We start from the raw sequence: 17,513 nt of genomic DNA on the forward strand, positions 1-17,513 counted from the left end.
TTTTGAAGAAGTACGGACCAATGATTCCACCAACCCATAAAGCGCACTAAACAGTCAGTTTTTTGGACGTAACGGTGTTTCGACATACGCTTGAGGATTAGCTTCTCTACAAATGCGGCAGTTTTGATTGTTGACGTAGCCATTCAACCAGAATGATGGACGATTTTGTCGACGATAAAATGAACGTAGTGCGCGATACGCATTCCGCACAAAACCATTATTCTCGAAATAAAATTGCACTATTTGCAAACGTTGTTCAGGCGTGAGTCTATTCATGATGAATTGGCAAACTAAACTGAGAATAAATCACTTGACAGCTGTTAAATCGGTCGCCATCTTGAACAGTAATGCCAACTTAAAGTTCTATACCTCGAAAAAAACACCCTTTATAAATAGAAACATATATTATATATGTAGTATAGTCAGCCGGATGTTTCAAAATCCTAAATATCAGTTATTTGGGGGCTAAGGTAACTTTTCGCCCGATTTTATCCCATTCAGGCCCGAAGACACGCTGTTATTAGAAAAACATGCTTTCTCAACTTCATTAGTATATGATATATGTGGAATAAAGTCAACTGGAAGTTCGAAAATCTTTATGTGTGGTATATGCTTTCTCAACTTCATTAGTATATGATATATGTGGAATAAAGTCAACTGGAAGTTCGAAAATCTTTATGTGTGGTAAATCTTGGCTAAGGGAAGTATTGACCCGATTCAACCCATTTTTGACACATGGGTATATAATTATATATATTGTATCTTATATAAAGAATCATGTTACCCGAATTCCAATTAATATCTCACAGATTGGCTGATATTTTCGGCAAAAAGTCAGCCATACACATTAGGGTCCACATATTTGGCGCCTAGGTTCTTGAAAAGTCAAGTCCGATTTTGACAACTTTTGGGCGTAAGTATTTCATCTTACGGTACTAACTGTACAAAGTTTCATCCATTTTCGCTCCTTCGGTAGGAAGTCTCTGATTTGTCCTAAGCGAATTTGGTTATTGTATTGTAGTTTTAGTGGTTTATTTTTAGTCCACAGATGATCTTTGCTACTGCAATCTACAGTACCAAATTACAGTTTTATATCTTAATTTAGTGTTTAGTTACAGCATTTTATATAGGTTTTCGATTACTGTCGGTTTGTGGGCGTGCTAAGGAAAATGTGTATTAAAAATCACAAAGTTATTTAAATGTTTACTCAATTTACCGCCTGCACAGACGGACACTGTCCCGGAGTTCAACTCGTCTCGGCATCCTGAACATTTATAGGTATACTTGTATGTATATATAACCCAATATCTACCTCGATTATTTTTAGGTGATGCAAACAACCGATAGGTGAACAAGTAGGTGCAGTCATTTGTTGAGCCAGAAATTAAAACTCTTAAACTCTTTTAATAAAATGTTATAAGGAAGGTAAGGAGGAATTACGCTATAATATAGTTCCTCAACTCTTTGAACTCTAGTTATACTATTTAACCGACGACGAAAAGACTGTTGGTTATACATTGATAGAGACTATGTCGAAAAAAAGCTAAATTTTCGTGTAAAAAAACTTTCTCAATATTTAGACGAAAGACTTTTCTTATTGTAACTGCGTTTGCTTATTTTAATTCTACCAACGATAACATACATATTCGCCACAAGGCCATGCCAAAGAGTTTCAAACTTAACCACAGTGAGTTATAAATTTTCTCGTAATGGAAAGACAAATACAAACATTTCACGCACAACTGTACTGCATTTATATGCATGTGTTATATACGGTATCTATATATATATATATATAGCCTATATATGTATGAATTAAGATCGACGCCGTGTGCAGTTTATTTGTTGCTTTTTCGTAATTTGATTTGTTTTCGTTTAGATTTTTTCAAGTGGTCTTTAATGCTCGCCTGAATGCCCGCTTACCAAGAGTAGGCATAACCGTAGAACCCCACGACACCACCACCCTTCGGAGTACAAAAGCTTCTATCTTCTATATAATTGTACAAAGGTTTCTCGAGGGTTGTATTTCTTTGTTTGTGCGTAATAGGTAAATACCAGTTAAGCATAAACAAAATCATATGCAAATAAATATGTAATTATATATGTGCACTCAAACATTGCATATGTAAGTGTGCATATGGATGTGTAAGCATTGTAGACAACTGGCAAGAACTCCTAGATAGAAGCATATGAGTACTCAGAAGAGTATTACAATGAAGAAATTATTCAGTTTGTTTTTATGTATCTACCTCTGTACTTATACCATCCCATAAGCATAACTTGCATTTAGGCAAAGGCGAAATTTAATATTTATTGGCAATTTAATAATTTGCAAAATAACAAATCCAGGCTGTATTGAAATGGTTTCCAGTTATTTCACAGATTTGTTTCTGTTTCTCTACGCTTGTAGATCACAATATTTTTAGCTATAGCCATAAAGTTTCAAAAAATATGAATTCAATATTCTCGGTCAGTAGCATTTTTTATGATTTCACTCGTAATTTCTCGATTTAAAATTAGCAATAAGTAAAAAATTAAATATCTTTGGTTGGATTTTTAGGTTGAAAAAAGAAGCGCAGGAGCGCCAGACTGCACCAGGCCGCACTTAGGCCATCATTAGTCCCATTGTGCTCCCGAGTCGTAACCAATTATGTCTAATCCGGCAACTCAGTGGATTCGGTAAAATACCTTATTTTTTCCACTCAGCCTGGCCAATGTCTCTTAAGTTACAGCATTGGAAGCCGTGGAAGATATCCCGTCTTAACCGACCGAAGGCTGGGCACTCGCATTAGTAATAATAAAAATGTCTCCTTATGCTACGCACACCTCTGTTCCTATTTCACCCTTTGCACCTGTCTTAGGGGTTTAAAGATGCACTTTTTCGAATATGCCCTTCACCACACCAACGCACTTGTTAGTATCGCACAGATGGCACTTGTGTAGTGCCAAGAAAGCACGTGGGGTTCAGTTAGTAATCTCCAAAATTACCATCTTGAGTCGAGCGGACACCGTTAGAACAATAATTACGTTCATATTATTGTTCATATTATAATTGATATTTTTATATTTTTCGGTCCGGTTATTATAAACAAATTGGTGTCAAACTAAGACAGTTCTCGAATTGTCCACAGATGCAATGCTAAATATATTATATAACATACTACTTGAGATAATGCTATTGAAAAATATGTTATTTTTAATGTTTATACAGATATTTCTACTATGTACAAATCCTTTGTCTTTATGTAGACATATACAAATTATATCTATTTCAAAAACATATGTATATATTAGACAAGGTTTGTTTGTTGTCTGCGAGAAATTTATCAAAAATGATTGAATATTCATTACTTTCTGACTTTGCGAAAAGTTTTAAACTAATATGTGCATACTGCAAAACATACAAACATTTTCGTACATGCACTCTTCCTGTTAGCAATCTAAAACTTTTGCAGCACTTTAGCGCTCGATAATGTTTCAATGGCAAGACCAAATTTATGAAGTGCTGATACTCAACGAATGTAGTGAAAGTTTATCAAGCAAGTTTCTAATTTTTGTTTTGTTTTTGCATTCAATATACCGACTGCAGAGTGTGCTGAGGTCAGCAGAGTTCTAATTGAATTGAATAAATCATATTATTTCATTATGAGAAATGGCAAAGGAAGGCACGTCTTTGCAGTACTTTTGAATTGGAAATAATATCGTGGATTATATATAGATATATTTACATGCTTGTCTTCGCCTTGTGTTCTCTAAATTGTAGAAGAATTTGAATATTTGTGTTGTTTTAGTCATACAACTCCTGTTTTACTTTAAATCAGCCCGGGAGAGGGACTTTATAAAAACACAAACTCATTTTCCTTCAATATGAACTTAGAAACCCTACACAAAAATTTTCAATAGCCTAGGTATTCTATCTACTCCTTGAAACAACGGTTCAATCCAATATAAACAGTTATAACTTACATTCCTCGCATAGCCAGGAGCTTCACTTGCAAATGCCTGTATGTGAAGACCTCACCATAATTGTCCCTCACAGCTGCACCATTTCAATACTTAAATTCAAATCTCACGAAAATCATTTGCGGTTTCACCACAAATTGATAATTTCGGATGGAAAATTGTATACCTGTGCTGCTACAACTACAAAACTATTCACAATAATAGAAGTTTAACGTGTGCAGGCTATAAAAGTAAAAATTAATGACTGTAAGGATATAAAAGTCAGAAGCTGCCAACGGAAAATTTAACAAGAAGAGGAAAACGAACAAGCAGTTGAAAAGAAGGCAAGAAGGCAACGAAAATTAGCTTTTCACGTCTCATAGCATCTTTTTCGTAGAAATATCAATTAGTTTGAATTTATCAATTGTTACCGCAACGGTAGTCACTCTCGGGGCGACTGGTGCACCTTTCGGTTGCACACCCAGTTGTGGCTATAATTAAAATCAGATTTATAGAATTAGCGCTTGAAGGAATAATGTCATGATTCGAGAGAAATGGAAAGCTCAATTCCTTTTCATCACAAAACTGGAAGAATCGGTAGTCTCGAAAAAAGAATTTGAACCCAATACGTGGTGGAATAGTGTGCACTCAGAAAAGTAATCTACTACGTAGGCTGTAGTTCAAATATAAATGAAATCAGTTACTTATTATTGCATTCACAAATCACTGAGCTGATTGACAGCTGCTTGACCATATCTGACGACTGGACGTAATGGCTTCAAACGACGGTCGGCAATTGCAAATTGCAATTAGTGACAATACAAATACAGAGAAAGCAAATTTATATGAGGGTGGTTAATGAGGTTTCCAGTGTTGTTAGTAATAAGTAACTCATATTGTTCCAGTTGACAAAAGCAGAGTACCACAACTATTTTAAGGATGAAGTAAAATTGGATGAGGTTCTCAACAACATCGACGAAAAAGTTGTTCTCTTAAATTGCGCATTGATTGCGATCTCTTTTCTTGGTGAACTGGTGACAAAAAGGATTTGGTGACCTATTGTTTTTTTTTAAGTTCGTATAATGTAGAGATCAATGAAAATATATAATTTTAATCATTTCAACATCTCATAATACAAAACATTTCCGACAAGAAGAATGATATATAGATAGAATAGCGATTAGGACGCTTTCGTTCCGTAACTTTTTTTTGGTGAAAGTTTGACAGAAAATCGCATTAGTTCGTTTCGTCATGAACAACACTTATACTTTTTTCGAAATTGGTCTTTTTGACAAATGTTACTTTCATAATGAACAGACTTACTCCGGAACAATGTTTACAAATCATTCAAATTTATTAACAAAATAATGGCACGGTTACCGAACGACAATCAAGCAAGTCGCAGGTCCGTGAATGGGACTAAGAGCAGATGGCCACCGATCTCGATTTTCATAAGAAAATGTTTATCAGCAATGAAGCTCACTTTTGGTTGAATGGGTACGTTAATAAACAAAATTATCGCATTTGAAGTGATGATAATCAACGCCGTTACATTATCAAAAAATCACTATTTAGTGTGCTCTATAAGGTCCATATTTATTCAGAAATGAAGCCGGCCATAGTGTTACAGTCACTGGCGAGCGCTATAGAGCCATGATTAATAACTTTTTTGTGCCTGAATTGGAGGATGTTGATGTGGACAAGCTTTGGTTCCAAAAATTTGCCAGACAGGCAACGAAGCAATAAATTTATTGAAGGAAACTTTTATTGAGCGCATTATCTTGCGCCGTTGGCCTCTGGCGTGGGGCTTGTCTAATCAGATAAGTTCGAGACGATTGACAACATGCAAGAGAATATTCGATGAGTCATACGGTCCTAAGTCCTACTAAAACCCTTACCTTTATAATAAATCTAATTCTTGGCCATAACATTAAATTATATGCGTTTTATTTCACCTTGAACCCCACATTTCTAAAAAGAACAACCTTTACTATAATAAAATTTTCTTCACACTTTGTGCGATATTGAATTAAAAAATAATAATTTTTTTAGCATTAAATAAATATTTTTCTATCTGTGAGACTTTTAAGATCAACTGCCCCATTTAGCCAATTCGCTTTCAGGTTGCAAAGTCAACATTTTATGTAATGAGCAATTTTAAGCCAAATTAAACGCAATTAGAATCTATTTTACAGAAATGCAGCTTCAGTGAAAAGTACATTTACGACTATTGATGCGGTTAACCCCAAAGATTTTGGCTAATGACGTGCATTGATGGCTAAGATATGTATTCTTGCAGTTGGAAGAATTTCGACTAATCGACGAACACTTCAACTACAAAAAATTCAAAACAGACAGAAGTAAAAAAAAAGAATTTAGCAGATCGAAAAATGCTATAAAAAATGTTTCGCAGGACATTAACGCCACCGAAGTAGAAAAAAATCTCCGAACAACCGCCGAGAGCGACGACAATTGTTGCTATCATCGATTATTTAGCCAAATCCGACGGTTAAGTGGCGATTAAACGTTGCCACTGCGTGGAACAAGCAAGCCATGGCTATTGGTTAGAGTAACGGGAATTTGTAGCCAGCTGGCTTAGCGCCACGCATGCAAACACATCTCAGTTAGAGTGGTCGCTTGCCACACTGGCTCTTTGAGTTTTGCATGCTGTGCCGTTTTGTTATATTCCTGAAGAAATGAAGCCAACAAGCACTTAAACGCCCACACACTTCGTGCAACGCATTCTGATAGCGGTGGGAAAGAGTTGTGCAATTTACGGTTAATGCTAATTTCATTTTCCCCAAATTGGCTGCAGCTGAAGCCGGAACAAACGGGTTTCTTGCTGTTTTTGCCGCTTCTGCACTTTTTGTTCGACACGCGGCCCCCACTGTGTTGCAACAAAGTAGCAGTAATGTTTGCCGCCATTGCCTAGACTCTGCTGCAATTCTAGGGTTTTTTTTTTGGCTGTTTGTTGGTCTGGACTGGTGGTTTATGGCCTCCGCAACCTTGCAAGCAGACAACTGCTGCTTTGCATAGCCTTTTGAGTGGATCGGAAAGGACGAGTGTTTCTGCAAAACACTTTAATAACATTCGCCCAGTTAATAAGTGGAGTGGTAGCTGATATATGTATATCTGCAATGATCCCTTGCACATGCAACTCAACTCTTGGCTATGTAAAAAAAAATAATAATAATAAGCAGATAAAATAGAACAGGAAAATGTATGGAATGCTTGGTTAATTCCCATTATCTTTGAAAATTATGCTATACAATGACAAGGAGTATACATAAAGATGTTCACGATTATGTTTTTCAGTCTTTCAGTTGCCAGAACCGAGAGCTTAATATTTATTTTGATACTAAATTGATAACGGAGAGGAGGGCTAAAGTGTTTTAGCGGACAAAATTCATTTAACCTATTCTAAAGCTGTAAATAATAAGTTCAATTTAAATTACTAGAATTTGGATTGCAGACAACGCGGATAAGTCCATTCAGGAACACTTGCATCTAGAAAAAATGAATTTTGGAGTAGTTTGAAAAAATGTAACACATACTTATTACCATAGATCTAGTAACAAAAAGTTAGAGTTTACAATAGTTAGTTAGGACGGAATTATGAAATATGCATCGTTTTATTCTATGCTACTCTCATGTTTGTAAGACCCAGGAGAAAACGTCTGAGGCCCTATAAAATATATATATATATAAATAATCAGTGTGGCGAGCTGAGTCGATTTAGCCAAGTCCGTCTGTCCGTTTGTCAGTATATACGCGAACCATTTCTTCAGCTTTGGAGATATCGATCTGAAATTTTGCATACATTCTTTTCAAAAAGCTGCACATTTTCGTAACCGCCGATATCTGACCACTATAGCATGTATGGCAGCGATATACAAACTGAGCGATCGGAATCCAGTGCTGGTATGGAAAACTTTTTCATTTGACGAGATATCGGCATAAAATTAGGTATGGGTTTTTGGTTATCTAAGGCAAAAATACAATTTTCGAAATAGTTGTTCAGATCGGCTAACTATAGCATACTGCAGCCACACAAACTGAACGATCGTAATGAAGTTCTTGTAAGAAAACTTTTATATTTGTGAATGCTATTATAGCTTCGGTGCAACCGAAGTTAACTTTTTATTTTTGATCTTCGACAATTGGCATTTCAGTGCGAAGTGCATCTTTGACAAAAGCCTTTTCAGAACAGAGTCGACGAAACCAAAATTGCGAGTGATTGGCTGCTACAGTATCAGGACAATAATAAAATTTGGCGTATCTTCTCTTTGCTGTTTTGCATCTTTGACGCGTGTACAAACAATCCTGAATCAAATAGTCACAAAACTGTATATAAAGTTTTTTTAGTATGAAATTTTATGTTTATAACGCAATATTGTGTAGCACGATCGTACTTATACAATGTGAGTCAATGTACGATTTACCAGTTGGAAACAAGGTCGGCTATGGTGGAAATAGCGGCGGAAAATTGAACAACCCCGAAGATGGTCTCATATGATGTGAATACGTTGGTCATATACTAAAAATTATGCGTTTTTCGAACTAATGAACTAAAAGCTTTGTTAATTTCATTAATTTTTCTGTGTTTTTGTTTACAGGCGACGGTTCTAGAAATTCGTGCAATAGCAAAGAAAATAAAAAAACAGTATCTGTCAATATATAAGACCTTGTGTATTCTATCATACATATTATAGTAATATGTATATTCCAAAGCAAAAAATATTAAATAAAATCGAAAGCTGAAGAACAACTCGAAAAATTCGGGCATTCCAAATCAAACGCGTCCTCACACTAATAAAATATTCACATGTCTGCCAAAATAATTTTGCTCATGCGGTCAGAAAAAGGATGAATATAATATAATACTCTTATAGCCCAAAATAACTCAATGCTTTCAATACTTCAGATGTCAGCAAAACAAGTTTCGCAAGGAAATTAGCTGAGCAAAGGCAGCACAACCCGGCGACAGGATGTAACGCAAGGATATCCTTCATCAGTATGGCGAACACATACAAACACAAGCAATATACTTGTACTATGAATGTGTACTACTAACACTAACCGAATGCATGGGTATTGCGAATGTGCATGCATCAATGCACAACAATGCCATTGTCATTGCGGGCGTTGCACAAACTGCAAGTGGAACAAATGAGAGGCAAATGGAATAAAGGGCGTGGCAACATACCGATTTGAAAGCGTTCGTATCAAAACATTCAGTTTCATTTCGAATGTACAATATAATGCATTCCCCGGACGACGCTGGAGTCACTGTCGAAGGGTGAGTTGCTGGTGGAGTTGGAGAGCGGGCCTAAAACCAAAGCAAAGATCTGCAAAACATTCAAAGCCGCAGCCGCAGTCGCAGCTATTGTCATTCTCATTGCCATTGCCAATGCCACTGTCAATGCCAATGTCGAAGCCATTGTTGCAAGCACTCTACGTGACACTGTTTGAGCAACTTTAATTGAACAAAATATTTGCCCGGATTGCTAACAGTGAGTTGCCGGTTTGCTTAGCTGCCTGATGACTGCTGCATTTTTTAGTTGTTCCCCAGGTTGCAACAAGGGCAGAGGCGGCGGTCTGACAGGTCGGGCTGTGAGTTGGGAAACTGTTTAGATGTTAGACACACGAATGTGTGTGAATACGAAATGGTGATGCACAGAGTCAGATGTATTTCGAAAAATTTGTAAGTGGGTGCATGTGTGTGTGTATGAAGCACGTTGAAATAGTCAGTCAGTCAGCTAGGCTGAGTGCCAACAGACAAAGTCAATGCAGACAGCTTATAAGCGAGATATTGTTAGGTTGGTATACAAATAGGCGCTTGCAGCTCCAACTCTGCCCCCAAATATGACACACACTACAAATATATACATATACATATGTACATATTGATACATGCAACATGCCGTTGTTTGCCCGCCGTCGAGCCTATGCCAACTTTAAAAGGCAATGGTTGTGTTGGGTTGCCGGCGTGGCGTCTCAGTTCGATACATACATAGTATATGCAAGTGTGTGTGTGGTAGATGGAGTTGCAAAAATTAAAAATTCACTCAGCCGCAATGAAAACTTTATGAATACCGACGCTCAGCCGGAAGCTAAAATTTCAATTAATTGCTGCTCAATGCGGTGAGCGGTTATGGCAATGCTCCTGATGCACTTTGATAACGACGGCTTGCCAGTGTTGCATATAGTACAAAAGGGACACAGATGCATTGCACATACATTATATGTATATACATACATAAATACGAATGTGTTGTTGTATTGGCGTATCTTTCGTATGTATCAAAGAATTTACAACAACAATATAAAATGTTCAAATATTTAGACAATATACTACAGCCAATATGATTGAGCATATAGAAAGAATGTATCCTTGTGATATATACTGTAATATGGTAAATGATATCCCAGCAAAAAATTAAGAAGATTGATTTTTATAAGCAAATTTTACGTTAATTTAAAATTATTATTTGCACAAATGCTCGCAATATCCTAGTCGATATCATATCCCGAGCAGAAAACAATAAAAATAAACAAAAACAAATCCCAGAAAAATATTGGTAAGCTAAGGTAAATTTTTAGCAATAATTTATATTTGGAAATACTATATGTTATACTCTTTATTTTAGCTCAATGCTGAATTTCAAATTACGCTATAAGGAGTTAGAAAGATAAGATTTGAACACGCGTCTTAGATGGACACTAGCAAAGACGAAAAATGTAATTTTTATAGTTTTTCTTAAATAATGGCTAAGAATATAAATAGTATTAAACGTATTGATACTACAATGACCAATACTGGCTATTTTGGTTTCGTGGATTCAGTTCCGATAAATTGGATATCAAAGATGCCTTAGGCTCTAAAGGCCAATTGTCAACAATATCAGAAAAATAATGGGAATCTTAGAGTCGTAAGCGCTATTTGGATTGACTAAGAGGTAAATATGATAAAACAAACCGTTTAGAACTAACTAAGACTGGATACAAACAAAGCTCGAATGAAAGGAGCCACTCGAGTTGACACAAAAAAGCCTCATAGACTGGATCTCCATCTGCGAATAACTGCTGATTCCCAATAAAATCGATCTATTTCTGAAGCGAATTCTCACTGGTGATGAAAAGTAGGTCACCTACGACAACGCCAAGCCTAATGGTAGTGGTCTATTCGCGGTGAGCCGATGGAATCGGTGACCCAGCAAGGATTGACGTTTAGTAAGGTTTTACTAAGTGTTTACTGCGATTTGCAGGATATCACCTACTAAGAGCGGCTCCTCTACAGCGAAACTCTTAGTTCGGATCTGTACTGTCAACAAATGAACCGTCTGAAGAAAGCAAACATACAGAGGCGGCCAGCTTTTCCCAATCAGCGAAGAATTGTGTCCTTTCAGGGAAACACCAGACAACACACATCGACAGTGCCTCGCCAGTAGCTCCGATAGATTGATTGGCTTTATAGTCTGGACTTGGCAGGAAGTGATTACTTCCTGTTCCGGTCAAAAGCGAATGATGTTGCTGGTGAAAACTTCGCCTCAAGAAAAGCTTGCGAAAATTAGCAGTTCAAGTGTGTTGCCAAGAGGGACGACAATTTCTATGTGGGTGGCATAATGGAATTACCTTAAAAATGTTCACAAAATATCGCATAAAAAGGTGTATATTTGACTTAAATCGGATCATTTTACCTATAGTAAATAAATCCTTCAATTTAATGCAAAAATAATGATTTTCTATGTGGGTATGTTGAGCTAGTCAATATTTATCAAGATAGGAATGACATAATATTGATAGATTAACCAAGAGCACACATAGAAGCAAAGCTTATTTTATTTCACCAATATAAATATCGAGCCTTATCGCTGAAACTATTTTCAATAGATCAAGTCTAGAAATACAAACATAACCCTCAAATGCAGCCTCCAAACTTTTTTAGTGCTTTTTCTTATCATAAATATAATTAGAGCTTCGACATTACCTGTGAAGGAAAGGCCACCAGATGAAAAATGTACCACTACAAAATTTCTCTAACTGACATTGGAAACTATCAATCAATTAGGAATATATGGAAAAATATTTTATGAAAAAGTTTGTAAGACAAAAATAATATTTGAACATACACATGTTCACTGGGTTAATCTGAACGCACCTTAATATGAAGGCCTCGTCGTAATTTAGCATGATAGCTTTTTATTTGCCTTTGCCGACCTTTTGACTTCTAATGGAACACAGATTGTAGGTATGAGGTTTGATTTGAAATTTCTTTCAAAAAAATCAGCTATTGCAACTCTTCGAACCCGTTTTAAATATTCTCTCAGGAAATCCCATAACTTTCTCGGCATGACCGCTTGGCAGCTCAGTATCCTGCAAAGCCAGCAAAACCAGACTTTTCCACTCAGTTCGGTTCGATTCTTGAACTCAATTGAATATAACGGCAAATATATACAAATTTACATATGTATTTACATGTTCGCCGCAGCTGTTATACTTGTATTTAACTTATTATGCAATTGTTGTTATTGCCCTTGCACTCAGCCGCATATCCTTTATTGTGAGGATTGCATCTTCGTTATGCAAATTGTTTGCTTGGCTAAAGGAAATTGATTGAAATTCTATTTACCATTAATATTATTGAATTCCATTTAACTACTTGTATACGAGTAGATGTAAATTTGTAAGTATATATGTGCAAACATTTTTTGGTTTCATATGTTTATGTGCTTGTACAATATCTATATTTGAGTCAGACAGCATGCATTCGGCCATTCACATGGTTCGCTTTCGTTTCGCACAAAAGTAGATGTTCGTACGGATGTATTTGCGAGGATGTTGCATTAATGTTCGCGCCTGCAATCAGCGTTGGGCGATGTTGAGTGCACTTCACCAAGAATAATCTTCCATTGAATTGTCTACTCGTAGCTCTTCGCCAAATGTATTCATTAGTTGGTTTGATGGGAATATTGCATATTGCAAGAGTTTGTTGCGGTTTAAGTTGAAGCATATGAGGCATGATAGCGTAAGAATTTAATAAATTTCATGAGACTATGTTTTTATATTTTTATTTTAAAAATTTTTTAATTTTTAGAATTTTCTTAAAGAAGTATAAAAAAATTTCATAAGCATGCGTTATAATCAAAATATATATGTACATATTTTGGTAAAGTAAAGTAAAAGACAGTAAATAAGGTCCAAAATAATTGGCCGTGCCATCACTTTTCTATCTGTAGCTACCGAATACTCTTTTACTAAATCTTCTCGAGTTCCAAGACATAGTTATGTTTGCATTACAGATGAACCAACTGAATGAATTCCACATCAGATCTAATTCTGCAATATGACTGGGAGTTCCTAAAACATCTTGTGACCCGTAGCTAAACAAATGGGTTTATAAAATCCACAATTAACTGAGGTCTGATGCACTTGCAACTTCCAAGTTGAACAAAATCTCCTAGTTAGCAAAAGCAGACTCGGTTTAACCAAACCACAGCTCTTATTTACGAAACCTTTATACATCTGATCAAATTTGACTCGGACTAGTTCATTTAAATTGCCCGTGCGAACCGAATCAAAAAACATTTCTCTCCTAGGCTGATAAAGTTGTTGATGTTTTTTATGGTCGTGTGAAGTTTGATTTCTATATGTCAATTAGTATGTGTTTTGCAGCTGTTTGTTTACGACGCCAAACGTTTGTCTAGAGATTTTGAGCATGGAAAAAAATAAACAAAGAATTTGCTTTGAATATTTTGTTTCTAATTAAATCACGGCTACAGAATCGGGTAAAAGGTTGCAGAAGTGTTTTGGGGTGTCTACTTTATAGCGAACATAAGTTAGTGGCACAAAGCATTTAGTGAAGGTCGTGAAGACATCGAAAACTGGTAATGGTGATAACATTGAAAGCGTTACAGAAACAGTGCTGGAAAATCGTCGTGTTGGCATCAGCTGGATAGCAGATGATCTCGACATCGTTTAACACAGCGGCTCAATGCGAGCCTTGTACAAAAAGAATATTTTGCAAAAACGATGTCGAATATGGTCCACCATGAAATCGGTACACAGGGTCAAAAAATTAATAAGGAATAATATGTGGCAAGTCGTCGTAAACGACCTGATTTTTTCCCCACGATAATGCGCCACAGCATTCTAAAATGATTGCAACAGACTTTTTGACCAAACACGAAAAAATAATCATTACTCAGCCACCGCATTCGCCAGATTTGGCTCCCTGTGACTTTTTTCTGTTTTCGAAATTGAAAAATCCATTTCACGGAAGGCACCATAAGTCCATTGAAGCCATTAAAAGTCATTCGCTGACCATTAAAAGTCATTAAAGCCCATCCCAGCTTATTTTGTAGGCGGGTCTTTATTGATCAGATGTACAGACTTGTTTTTTCCCACAGTAACAGCTTGAAAGGGTTAGGTAAGTCTAAGGTCTAATTTGGAGTGAGAGTGAACCGAATGAAAATTTTCGCTCTTAACATTTTCAGGCAGAATTTTGCACATCTCTCGACAAAATTGTACATTGAGCTAATGGTTTAAGTTGATTTCAGAAAAATATATAAAAATGACATGTTAATTGGATTATATTGGTTTTCCATGTATTTAAAATTATTTTCTACATTAGAAAGAAATCTTAAAATTTGCTTGGCTACAACACATGGAGATACAACGTACTTAGTACTTGGGGCTCATGTGGCTTTAGTGTGCAGTCAAATTGACATGACATTCGTAAAAATTTAATTTATGACTCTTTATCATATTTAGTTATATTCCACTTTGTGAGCTTTTATCGAGCATTGACTACCGAGTTTGAGTTAAGACCCTTTAATATTCGTATCAGTGCTTCAATCAAATGACTTAATGCGACCTCTGTTATACCTACGAAGATATTATATATTTTCAGTGGCGAGAAGTTAGAATGATAAGTACTAGCAGGTGTTATGCTTAGCATGCATACTAGAGCCGCTATTACCGTGTCAAACCTTTTCACAGTAATATATAAATCGCTATATAAATAAAATTGATTTAAAAATGTTAAGAATCTTGCAAAACTATTTATGTTATTATCCAGACTTTTGTTTGAAATATTCTCACTGTTGCTCAAACTATCATTTTAAAACATTTAATAGCAGCATGGGTGATATATTAATTGAGGCCAAGAGACGTTAAAAAACGATTTTGCATGTCAGAAATACTCCTTTAATGCGACACATAAATAAATTATTTTTGCCAGTCAGCCAAATCAAGGGTAAAGGTGGGATCATACGGGCGTGTTGTATTATGAGCTTCTAAAACCGGGTGAAGCCATTAATAGGGGAACGCTACCGTCCACAACTCCCAACAGTATTTACGACTAGACACGAGGCAATAATTTTCCACCATAACAACGCTCGGCTTCAGTTTGCTATACTGGTTAAATTTTTTTTAAAAAACAGCGAAAGTTTTTCCCAGCCGCCTTACAGACCAGATCGTTTCCCTCCTGACTACCATTCTCCGTTTCCGTTCGATGCAGAACGTCCTAACTGGAATATGGTTCACATCTGAAAAGGGTATCGAAATCGGGTTGATTCATTATGGACCAGCTGATTGGTTGGCACGAATATAGTTATAGACCTAATATAAAAAAACTATTTTGATCAGATATTCGTATTTATTCAATCTACACAATGTTTCCACAATCAGCTTAAAGTCCTAGGTGCGTTGTTACACAATCACTGCACCATCTATTCAATCTAATGATATAATTTACGATCCAGTATCATCCCAAACAGGCCTAGTTCAGAAATAGGAGACCGATTTTCTAGCTGTAGGTATATACAAGAACTACCTTGTTCATAAATTATTGAAATATGTAATTGGCGATAATTGAGCGTATAAAAGTATACACATCCGTAGAAACATATAACAGATATTTCCTGGTATATATTATATTATATGTGTGTCTTTGCTACGGATCAACCACACGTTGACACTCTCTCGGTAGCTACGAACCGAATCGAAAGGTATCAGTGCAAAACTTTTGTGCGACAAATCACGTAGAAAGTTTCTGACTGATAAGCAATGCACACATGTCCATATATACCTTACATACATACATATATGGAGTTTACATGTAGTGCGGAAATATAGTTTTCTGCATTGGAGATGGAAGGAAGACGAACTTTGCACCTGGTTAACTGCCAACAGAACAAATCTCAAATAACAGTATCAGCCACGAGTCTAGACTTCAGTGGGATTGAAATGGCAACTATGCGCCAATAGCAATTACATAGCAACAAATATGTTGAATGCGACATCATGCTGCTATGTGTGTTCTCAAATAGATTATAGTGAATGCTGCGAATGCAACATACTTGCATATCTATATATGGTACATACGCAGTGGAGATAATTAATTACGAGCATAATGCATGCGTTGTGGTCGCAGCCTGCTTGGACCACTGGAAGCTATTGCCACAACTTTGCTGACTCTCCACACAAATGCAAACTTCGTGCGCCCCAATCGCATCCGTTGCATGTGCAGTCAGTCATTCGTATTTATCGCCGATTGCGAATTCGTGCGCAAATTTTTGCACACATTGTAATCGAGAATTCACAACTGAACGCTGAACGCAAAACTAAAAAAAAAGGCAACCGAACTCAATACACATTCATTCAGATAAGTCAAAAGTTGATGCTTTTGAAATAGTACGCGTCGGAATTAAAACTTTGTAATATTAATTTCAAAATTTTACCACGTTTGCGCAATCACGTATAGAATTTTGGAATTTCTGTGTAAAAGTTTCTTTCTAAATAGTAACTCAGTTGTCATATTCAAACTCATTTACACCTTTTAAAAGCGAACCCTATATATATAAACAGTTTGTTGAAATAATCGGTTTTATTGTTTTAAATATAACAATTTTGTTGTTAAAAACAATAAAACAAAAAATTCACGATGGACTTTAAAAGTAAGTGCAAATTTATATCGATTGATTAAAAATAATTGAAAGATATTTTGAAACCTTGATCAGGGTATTTTAAGTTTGCCCTGAAGTTTGTAACGCCCAGAAGGAAATGTCGGAGATCTTTTAAACTAACATACCATATATGGTATACTATATAAATTATCAACGTGACGAACAGTCAATTTAGCCATGAGCGTCTGATTGTCTTATCGTATGTATTTATATACTCGAACTAGTTCTCAGATTTTAAAATATAGTTCTGAAATATTGCACACGTCCTTTTTTCAAAAGCTTTGTCGGTACCCCCCATATAGGACCACTATAGCATATAGCCGCTATACAAGCTGATCGCTCAAAATCAAGTTTATGTATAGAAAACTTTTTTATTTGACAAGATATCTTCACAAAATTTTGCACGGACAAAATTCCAAGGCAGCTCTATAATCTCGAAACAAATTGTTCTAATCGGATCACTATTCCATATATGTTTCAAGTGATTTAGAAAAATATATTCGAAAAGATTATCATTGGTCACGAAATGATAAGAAAAATATTTAATATATAATTTAACCCCTTATCTATCAACTGTTATATCGAAATTTTTCTATAAGATAG

General features: G+C 35.9%; 1 long non-coding RNA gene across 1 annotated transcript; it reads left to right on the plus strand.

Annotated features, from left to right (window-relative positions):
- Positions 1–8,074: 8,074 nt before the first annotated feature.
- On the plus strand, positions 8,075–10,527 carry LOC138855725 (uncharacterized). The gene is made up of 3 exons (XR_011394796.1): positions 8,075–8,459; positions 8,559–9,455; positions 9,515–10,527. It is a non-coding gene; the product is annotated as an uncharacterized lncRNA (long non-coding RNA).
- The last annotated feature ends 6,986 nt before the right edge of the window (positions 10,528–17,513 follow it).

Source organism: Bactrocera oleae, chromosome 2, assembly GCF_042242935.1.
Source record: "Bactrocera oleae isolate idBacOlea1 chromosome 2, idBacOlea1, whole genome shotgun sequence".
Classification (NCBI taxonomy): domain Eukaryota; kingdom Metazoa; phylum Arthropoda; class Insecta; order Diptera; family Tephritidae; genus Bactrocera; species Bactrocera oleae.